We start from the raw sequence: 9,827 nt of genomic DNA, 5'->3' as shown, positions 1-9,827 counted from the left end.
TGAATTTAATGCCGATCAAGCAATTTTCAGTTGTGCTTATTGGATGTACATAATAAGGATTTACATGCGATACAAATAACAAGCTCAGCTCTTTGAAGAGACTTGTGTAAAATGGACTTTTAATTATTTGTATACAAATTGTTGCCTGCTTACCCATTACGTGTGGAATTGTAAAAATGTTTTTATCTGCTCATTCCTGACAATGTTTATGTGAACAATCTGTTTGGGACTTACGTGTAACAACGTGAAAAATCTGCATAATTACCATCACCCCCTTGACCAATTCTCTGCCAGTGATATCCTGGCCAAAGTTCCAGAGCGAAAGAATCAGTGCCAATTGTTAGCAAGAGTGACTTGAGCAAGGTAGGCAGAGCTGCATTGTTTTGTTGTCATGTTCCCAAAATGTGTTTGTACCACACGCCGGGTTTTGTTCGCATGGAGAGGCAAGTAGGCAGACGCTCGCCTTTCCATTAAACAAAAGCAGCAGTGCAGTGGATGCAAAATCCTGGAACTTGAAGGCATCCCGGATTCCGAGCTGTCGCTTGGGGACTTCGGGTTAAACGTGTGTCTAAATGTGCTGGTATGAAGCAAGCGCTCAGCGCAAGCTAAGCGGCCGTGTAAAATGTCCAACGGCGTTTTGGGCGCATGGATGTTTTTGTCAGTGTGCGTTAATGCATGGCCCTTTTTTTTTTCGTTGTTGGTTAAAGAAACCAGGTCAGCAGAATCGGGCCCTTTGGCGTAACATTCATTGAAGCGTGAGCCTCTCATTGACCAACCTTTCTCTCACTTTCCCTTTCATTTCTGCTCATTCATTCGTTTTAGGAGCTTTCTGTACCGTCGTATTGCTAAAATGGAAATCTGTTCCTCATTTGAGATCCGATAAACTGGATTAGAATCATTTTTGTCACCCTCTGCCGCGTTTTTATTGCGACTCTTTCCAGAAAACAACAGGTAATATCCACACGTGGCATCCTTTTGGCCAGTGTGGCCTACCGGGGAGCAACTACATGACCTATTGTGTAGTTGGATGCCAGCCACACTAAGCAGCAACAACCACACGCGTGCCCTTGCACCTCGTTCTATAGGCTCGTATCCATTTGGGCGGCTACGATTATTGAGCCTTTGTTATCGGATGGATGTAGCAATGTTGCCATGGTAATGTGGAAAGACCAATCTCGCAGGCAAGTACTATTCTATCTGTTCCATGTGGGGAAAAAAAAAAAGAAATCTTAGAGCTGTTGAGATTAATCGATTATTTAAATAATCGACAGGTACTATTTTGAAAACAGTGATTGTTTTTTTTGGGAGAAATTTTTCAATTTCAAATTGGCTAAATCGTCTCGTCAGCCTCATTTATTTTCGAAGTCTTTCATGAAAATACACTGCTCATCACTGTGTTGCGACATTTGCAAACATCTGCTTTTACTTCGGTCGGTGAGTACATGAATCTGTCTTACATGACCTTATTTGTTTTGTTTCAAACACTAAACTATAGCAGTTAAAGAATACTAATTGGTTAGTAAACAGTAAATGGTGGAACGTTTGTTTTGTTGAATACTTGCATGCAAAATCATATTTTAATCGATGGAAAAAGACAGCCCTAATGGATTTGAGGTTTCACTCTCAAAGTCCCAAAAAACAAACACAAAAACAGCACACGGAAGAATATAAACAACATGAGGAACAAGTTTCATTTTTTATTAAACACTCAAAACATTGGGCTTTTTTCCTCAGCATTCCCACAATATTACATAATCACTTATTGTTGTAGCTTTCTGGCCACAGTCACCAAAATGATGAAGCAACGATGCGCATCTCAAGATGACCACTTCAAATATTTTCATTTTTCAATCATAATAAACCCAATAAATCCGTAGTGCTCTTCCTGGAAGGTAGAAAAGCCATTTGTGTGAAAAAGTGAACGTCACCCCGAAAGATCACACAACCTGTCTTTCCCATATTTTCCAATTTTTATCAACAACCTGAAGCTTCCGACTAAGTGAAAGGTCACATCTGCCCAACATGTGTGTGTTTTTTTTTTTTTTTTTTTTCTCCCCGACTTTCTCAAGCTTTGCCCAGTCTGTTGTTTTACTTGCTGGCAGAAAGAAAGACGTGCAATTTATCAAGCATCTGCTCTCTGATCCTCCAAATGGACTTCTTTGGCATTCCTTATGCTGTTTTTTTTTTTTTGTTTGCTTGAGCTTGGGGTGTTTTTCCTCTTGTAATAGTCTCTCCCTGTAATCGTCGGGCGGCTCTTGGAGTGAAATAATTCTACCGGGCATGTCTGTCTCTGTCTGGAGCTATAATGTGTGTCAGACAGGGTTTGAGCAATGGGGGGCATCATGGGTAGATATTCGTCCGGGGTCTTTGCTGTCAGCTTGAGTGCGCTCTCTCTTCACGACATTTTGATTTGCCCGGGGTGCATCGTGCTTGACTTGTGACCTGCCAAGTTCTACACGGAGCACATAGCAGCGTGTCTAAAAAATAAAAAAAAACAGAATAAGACTGAGTACTATGCTGAAAATCAATTGCCCCCTGAGAAGAGGAACTGCTTATATGAGCAGCCAAGCTACCCCGTTAGCTGTGCCGCTGTTACCACGGCAACAGAGGAAGGTCAATTAAGATGGAATTCTAACAGGAAGCGCTGCTATCATCACTCTTTGTATATCTCGTCTCCTTTATCCGGCCCACAAGATGTAGTTTTTTTTTTTTAAACTGTGTCTTGTAATTTATATGTTGCTGCTTTAATGAGACAAGGATCGAGCTCAGATCAGTTATTAAGGCCATTAAAAAAAATGGAAACCCAGAGTGAAATTGGTCGTTAGACTACTTTCCCTTAATAATGCTCATATTAGTCATTTCATTTGTACCTGTAGAAATTCTGTTGCGAAGGTAGTCTCGGCCTCTCGCGTCCACGTCGACGCAACGTTGTAAACGCAACAGGGGGGTCACATTGAAGCATCGCCTGGCAGCTGCCGTCCTCTTTGTCAGCTCAAGTACGTACTCGTACGGGCACAAACAATGTGATTTATTGTCTCTCGGGAACACGCGCCATTGCTATTGCCCCCATTAGCTAAATGTACAAGGACACTTCATTAGGTACACGTTGCGCGGGGGGATAAGTTAGCATTGGCGGCGTTCTCGTTCACACCTGCAAGTCGCAGTTTACAAAGAGACAAATGCACATCTCTTTATTTTTGCGAAACATTTTTGGTTCAGTCTGGATGGCCTCATCCTCAACTTTTTATTTATGAGACGTTAACGCCTTGTTTCATCACCCGCATTTGCAGACAGGCTAGAAAGGAAACGGGATTAAACAAGATGAATACTTCTTTGACCCTTTGTTATGACTCCAAATGCAGACTGGGCCGCTTGATAACAGTGGGACCGTGCACGGCCAGGACTTGGTGTGTATCTTCTTCTCAATGACTCATTCAGAGAGCGAGAGAGAGAGAGGACAGAGAAATAAAAGCAAAGAGAAGAGCAAGAGGAAACAAAAAGAAAGTCTGTGCTGTGTCTAGATGAATCAGGCCACTGTTTGGAATGATGCTGCATAGTAAGCATAACATGGCTGAATGTGATCACAAATATTAAACCTTCTGGATTTTCATCTGATGACAGATTAAGAGAAGCAAATCAGGTCACGGTGGTCTCAGCAATTCCTCTGTTCAGAACTTTGAGTGTATCTGAAGCCTCCCAGACCAGCCTCAACCTTCAAGGATGCCACCGTGCACTTGGCTATCTAAGGTCTTCATAGGCCTCGGGGTGGATAAGAGGGGGAGGTACTAAGAATAGTCCACTGAGACTCTTGTGCGTGAATTGAAGTGTTGTGTCTCTGCTTCACTCTGCATTCCAGAGTAGGAGGCCTGAATATGCCACCGCCATTACCGTCCGCCCCCTCCGCGCCTTCTTTTGCCCCAGTGCCCTCGCCCTTGAGCATCCATTCAAACACGCTTTACTGACAAGCTTTTATCTGCCGACTCGAACTGAGTAGAATAAATAATTTTGAAGCTTTTCCACTGTAAAGTCCATTGATTTTTGTTTTCAGGCTTCATTTATTTAATTTTGAACGCAAAATTCGAATTTACAATTCAACAAGGGTGTGTAGACTTTTTATATCCACTAGACCAGGGGTTATCAACGGACTGTAAAATGTGTGACTGTTGAATTTTTCTGCCAAGTTGCTCCGAAGCAAGGCACCAAACTGCAATCGGCGGTTCCATCTTTTGTCGACTCCCTCAATTTTCTCCTCAAGGGAACTATCCAGTCCTCTTCCGCTTCTTCAAATCAATGACAAGAAAGCGAGCATGGGATGCAATAACTTCTCCGAGCTCAAGCCAAAATCTGGAGCTGTTGGAACAGAACCATTAATCCATTTTACACCCTCCAAGATTTGCCTGTCTGACCGATCCATGTAGGCTTTGATCAGCCTGACTCAGTCAACAATAATCCTGTCCGGACGGACCTGTCCCTTTTGACCTGATAGCAGAAGCTATCAAAAAAAAAAAAGTGCCATTATTAATCTTTTGACACTAGCGCCAAGCCTGGGTGGAGCTGCACTGATAAAAGCATTTTGTCTGTGTCTTTGGCACAGAACAGATAGAAGGGTTGACTCTCGTTGCCAATGTAATAGAGCTATTGAGGAAAATGAAGGTGAAGGTACCGTTATTTATCATCTAGCCTTTCTTAATTGACCTAAATCTCAAGGGTTATTGAATTCATTGCATTTTTAGTTGAAATTGCAGTACAGTTGTACCTTGACTTACTAGTTTAATTAGTTTAATGACCAAATGAGTAACTTTATTTTGTTTACTACTGTAAGTGTTTTGTGCCTTCAAGGGGCGTGGCCTAGTGAGTGATGTCAGAAACTGTTGAAACGTCTTTGTGTGAGCATTTGCGTGTGAGCTGTGGATGACGTCAGGAGTGTTGTCACTCATTTGTGCGGTTGTTTGGTTGTCTCGTTCGATTTTAATCAGATATTTGTTTTTGGCTTTTTATTGCTTTAAAATGAAGAAAAAACATTCATTCGTACATTCGTATCTATTTTTCTGGGATATCGGCGGTCATGAAGAATGCCTTCAAGCTCAAGTTCAAAGCGATTCTATTCTAGTTCTAGTCGCCTCAGTCGGATACTAAAAGAGGTCCGCTGACTTGCATTTTAAAGGCAACCTGGCTAAATTGCTGAGTCGCAGCAAGTCATAAAATGCGTGCTGAATTCAGAGAAACGGGATTAACCCTTAGCTTTGTCCGTCAATGCTGATTTATCTGATGTACTTTTAGCGTGCTTTGTAAAAGTGAGCTGGAAGTAGACCTGTAGCGGAAACAAACAGAGGGAGGGGAGCTCTAAATCAAGGAAATGGGGGAGGAAAATTTGGGAGATGAACGAGGAGGAAGGGCACCGTTGGATGAATGAAAACACAGGCGGAAAAGTCTTCAGTCTTTGGTTGAGCGTTGGCAGTTTGTAATATTGTACCTTTTTTCTTTCTTTTTGAACCTTCATCGAATCCATAAGGTGGCTGTGAATGTTTCGTGTGGGACTCGCGGTGTAATATGTCTCTGTTTTGATTGAGAAAGGATGGAGCAGGTTCAGGGTGAGGCCACACTTTTCAAGCTAACAGAGTTACAGGAAGCAGCAATCATCGGGGATCGTTTCCGAGTGACAGCGGCCTCGACATGCGGTGGAACCGAAGGAGGGATCGCGGCTTTTTCCGAGTTTGACTTGGCTCCGATATAGTCAAGTTTCATCGTGGTTGCACGCTCACCCCCCCCTCCTGTTTTTTTTTTTTACCTAGTCCGGAAACAAGAGCCGTGTAACTGGCTCAAGTGGGATCGCAGCGGACAGATGGCGGAGCTGGGAGGGGAACGGTGCTTCCGTGTTATTAGATTGCAATCTTAGGCTTTGATGAGCAGATGAATATCAGCGCAGCAGGGTGAAGTGAACCTTTCATTGCTCATGAAAGTTCCTGTTAAAGAGCGGCTCTGTTGCATGCTGCTGCTGTTGTTGTTAGAAACAATCCCCTGGAGAACAAGCATTAACCTGTTTCTCATTTAAACAGCCTTTTTTTTTTTTTTTTTTTAAGTTTCATTGTACCTCCAAACAGCCCTCCATGAAAATGTTGCTCCCTCATCTAGTTGTAGAATTATTGCGAATATTATCGGATGTTTGAACAATGCAGCTGAGGCCCGGGACAGGCTTGAGCAGCAGGGAGGGATGCCATGTGGGAGAGGGAATTAATGAGGTTGCAAATATGTGACACTAGTTCTGTGTCTCTCTGGTGCTACTGCTGCTCCATGTTTGCTAAATAAAGTCTCTTGTGTGACTCGTTTTATGACTTTCGACATAAGATGCTTACACAGGATTTTAGATGAATGGAAGCGGTGGTTTATAGTGAGGCTTTAACTGCAACTCGAAAATCTTTCCTCGTTTAAAATTAATTTATTTCAACTTAACATGGCTCACATTGCTTCTGTAGCAATTAATTTTAAATTCGGTTAAAAATAAAATGGATTGAATTAAAAAATATGCCGTTTTTATTTCATATTTATATTTGGTATCAATATTATTTTTATATTTAATAATTCAAAATAGGTCATTTTAGAGCTGTGATTTTAATACTGCCCTATTTTTCAGACCATCAGAATCTAATCCAAGCTTATTTTATTTACTACTACTTATTTTCTACTTTAAAATACAATTATGACATAATTCAATTGAATATAAATGCTGTCTGTCTACATGTGTTGCTCCACCATTTGTGTTCAAATTTCCATTGCTTAAATAGTGTTAACGCCATGACACCTAAGCTAATGTTAGCATTAAGCTAAGCAGTCTTGTATAACGTGCAATTCTCTTTGTTTGTCAAAACTATCCGAGGAATTTAACAGCTTGAAGACTTTTTTTCAAAAAACAATTGTTCCATATCTGACAAGTTGCGGCTTGTTGCGAAGTTGACAGTACAACAACAATTGAGCCCCTTCTTCCTCACACACCCTTTTCCCAGCAATTGCTCCTCACAAATCTCCACCCCATCTCCTTTCTTCCCAAAACATCCATTCTGCCTCCGGATTTCACTTCTCGGTTAAAGACATTTTAATAGCTTCCTTTTCTAAATCAACCGAGCAGATTGTATCTTTGGCTCTCAGCGCCTCCTGTAGATTGCGTTTTAAAGTAACAGCAGATGGGCCGGAGTTGAGGATGCTTGCTCAGCCTGTTGTGTTTCGCTCTCAGCACTAGATGGCATTGATAGCGTACGTCTTCCTGTCGCCTCCTTAACTTCACAAGACAATCATTAACAGCTAGTTTTAACAGGAAATAGAAGAAGTCTTTCCGGTGTGCGAGAGAAATTAAAAGGCCGTTTTGTAGAATGCACATCTGTGCTGAGGGGGGGTTGTAAAAAAAAAAAAAAAAGAAATGGTGTGTTCCTTGGATTTACTCCAAATTGTGAGGAATTCTCCATTGGCCCATGATTTAACAAGCCCTGGGAGATTATAATTCTGTTCACAGATGGATATATAATCCAGCCGTGACAGGTAATGCCAAAGTTTCCTTGAGTAGAAGTAATTTGGAAGTATGGAACTTTGTTTTCCATTGTGTCACATTGTGAACAGGGTAGTAAATCATTTTTAACAAGTGAACAAATAACATAATGGGATTTTTTATTTTAATTCTTTGGAATCGATACTAATTTCGAAAGTAGCTCAGTACAACACTCACTGGTTTTTACCGTCTTCCTCTTTGTGGACGCTGAGGTTTTTCTGAGAACAGCTCTTTGTGAGTTCACTCTCTGAGAAAATACATTATGAGAAATTCAATTGATCAAGTGTAGGGTCAAATTGAACCATTTTGCACTAAGCAGTCCCACAACACATTGACGGGTTAGCTAACAGCTAGCCAAAAAGTTTTTAAGAGGCTGACCTTGTGTAGGGAATACAAGGTCTTTCTTAAGTGACAGATGCCGGTCGCCATGGAAACCAGAGAATGTTTTTTCCCCCCTCAAAACTCATCAGGGTTCTGCACCACATGAAACAACACATTAGTCCGCTGCCAACTCTTCAGGGAACAAAAGTATAACCTAGCTAACTGCTTACGAGGCAACCTCCAGTAGTTTTATCAGGCCTTCATCTGTAGGTTCTCCTTTTTGGAAGCCATTAAAACGGCACACGGTTATCTATATTGTATAAATAGTCGGACCACATGTGTAGTGGGACGCATGCGCACGAATAAAAGCCGAGCGGTAGGTTAGTTCTTCGCACAATGGGGTCGCACAGCTGGGAAGCATTAGCGCCACAAATTGATGGCGGCGCTCTGCCCCTTGATGATGTCATCGTTTTCAGTTTTTGACATACATTGTGCATGTGGAAAGCCGTATGCCTATTTAAAGGCGTATATTGAAACTCGCATTTATACCCAACATCTGTTTTCATTTCACTTTTTAACTGTCACATGAGTAATTGTTTGCTGCGGCCTCAGTCGTTGCCTCTTTTTTTTTTTTTTTTATATGAAGTCACGCTAAGACTAATGGTTATTGGCCGACACGTATCCTGTTCGTCTCTTCTCAGCTAACAACAGTTCAGTTTGGAACAGTAAACCGTATTCTGGCTTGTGTTTTCATCGTGGCGTGTGTAGGCGGGGATGATGATAACGTTGTCAGCTATGTAAATAGAATGAAACGTACCATTTCCAATACAATAGAAAAAAAATCAAGAATGCCGACTCGGGATTTATTTGTGTTTAGAATAGAAAATAACCAAGGGGGCTAAATCAGGTAACGATTTAGAGCTACTGCCTGTCAAGTAGGTTTGAAGCTGTAGAAAGCATCAGCAAAGACAAAATAAATAACATTTCACTTATTTCGTCAAACTCTATTATTGCTTCATGCAGGTGATCGTTCATAAATCTGCTTGTTTTTGGCTCCATGTGGGTGGATGCGCGTCTGTTGTGCTTTTTATATATAAATCTAAACACTATTAATGAGCGTTTCACGTGGGTGGTGGAGCCAAGTAGCAACTTGACACGGGTCTATTTGGACTAATTATGACGTAAGAAGATCACCATGGATGCCTCAGTGGGGAGGAAACAGCGGGAGAATGTGTGGATCTATATGCCATGTGTTGCTTGATAAAAGGTCTGCGGAGAACGATGCATACCCAAATGAAATGTTTGATCAGTCTAGTATTTCCCCCCTCTGTTGACTGCTTAATGCTGCTGAACATTAGGACGTGTCGTCTTAAAGATGATTGTGATAGTTGACTAGCATGATTATGCTAAAAGTGATTTCCAGAAGAAAAATGTAAAATTATAGTCCATCTAATATGTACTGCATTACTGTTGGAAAAAAATGGATCAAACCAACCACAGATAAAAACAAGGTAAACAAAAGTTCTAGAGTTGGAACGGATTAAATGCATTTCCATTCATTTCAATGGCTCATGAGTGTTTTGGCTAACAAAAAGAGTATGGAATAAATTCAATTGGTGAACTAAGGTTCTGCTGTATTTCAGTTTTCTACAAAAACACTGTCTGAAGCCTCACACTGTAAAAAAAACAAGACATCATCAGATTTAATCTAGAGTGAATGAAAATTAGACAGCGGGACTGTCCTGTGCATTCTGTCGTCCACATGCTGCATGCTTCAACTGTAAATCCGCCCACCCCTTTTTTTCCCTCCTCTTTCTGCTCTGTCGCTCTTAACTCTGCAAGTCTGCAACAAGCTCCCTGGAGCCTCACGTACTGTTCATGTTGCCAGAGCCTTTAGTCTGGAGCGAAGTAGGTATGCTTTATGTGTCACGGGAAGAAACCTACTGCTAAATCTAATCTATGCACATTT

This window comes from Syngnathus typhle, linkage group LG6 (genome assembly GCF_033458585.1).
Source record: "Syngnathus typhle isolate RoL2023-S1 ecotype Sweden linkage group LG6, RoL_Styp_1.0, whole genome shotgun sequence".
In the NCBI taxonomy this organism is placed as follows: Eukaryota; Metazoa; Chordata; class Actinopteri; order Syngnathiformes; family Syngnathidae; genus Syngnathus; species Syngnathus typhle.
The sequence above is the reverse complement of the archived record's forward strand: the minus strand, read 5'-3'. Positions refer to the sequence as shown.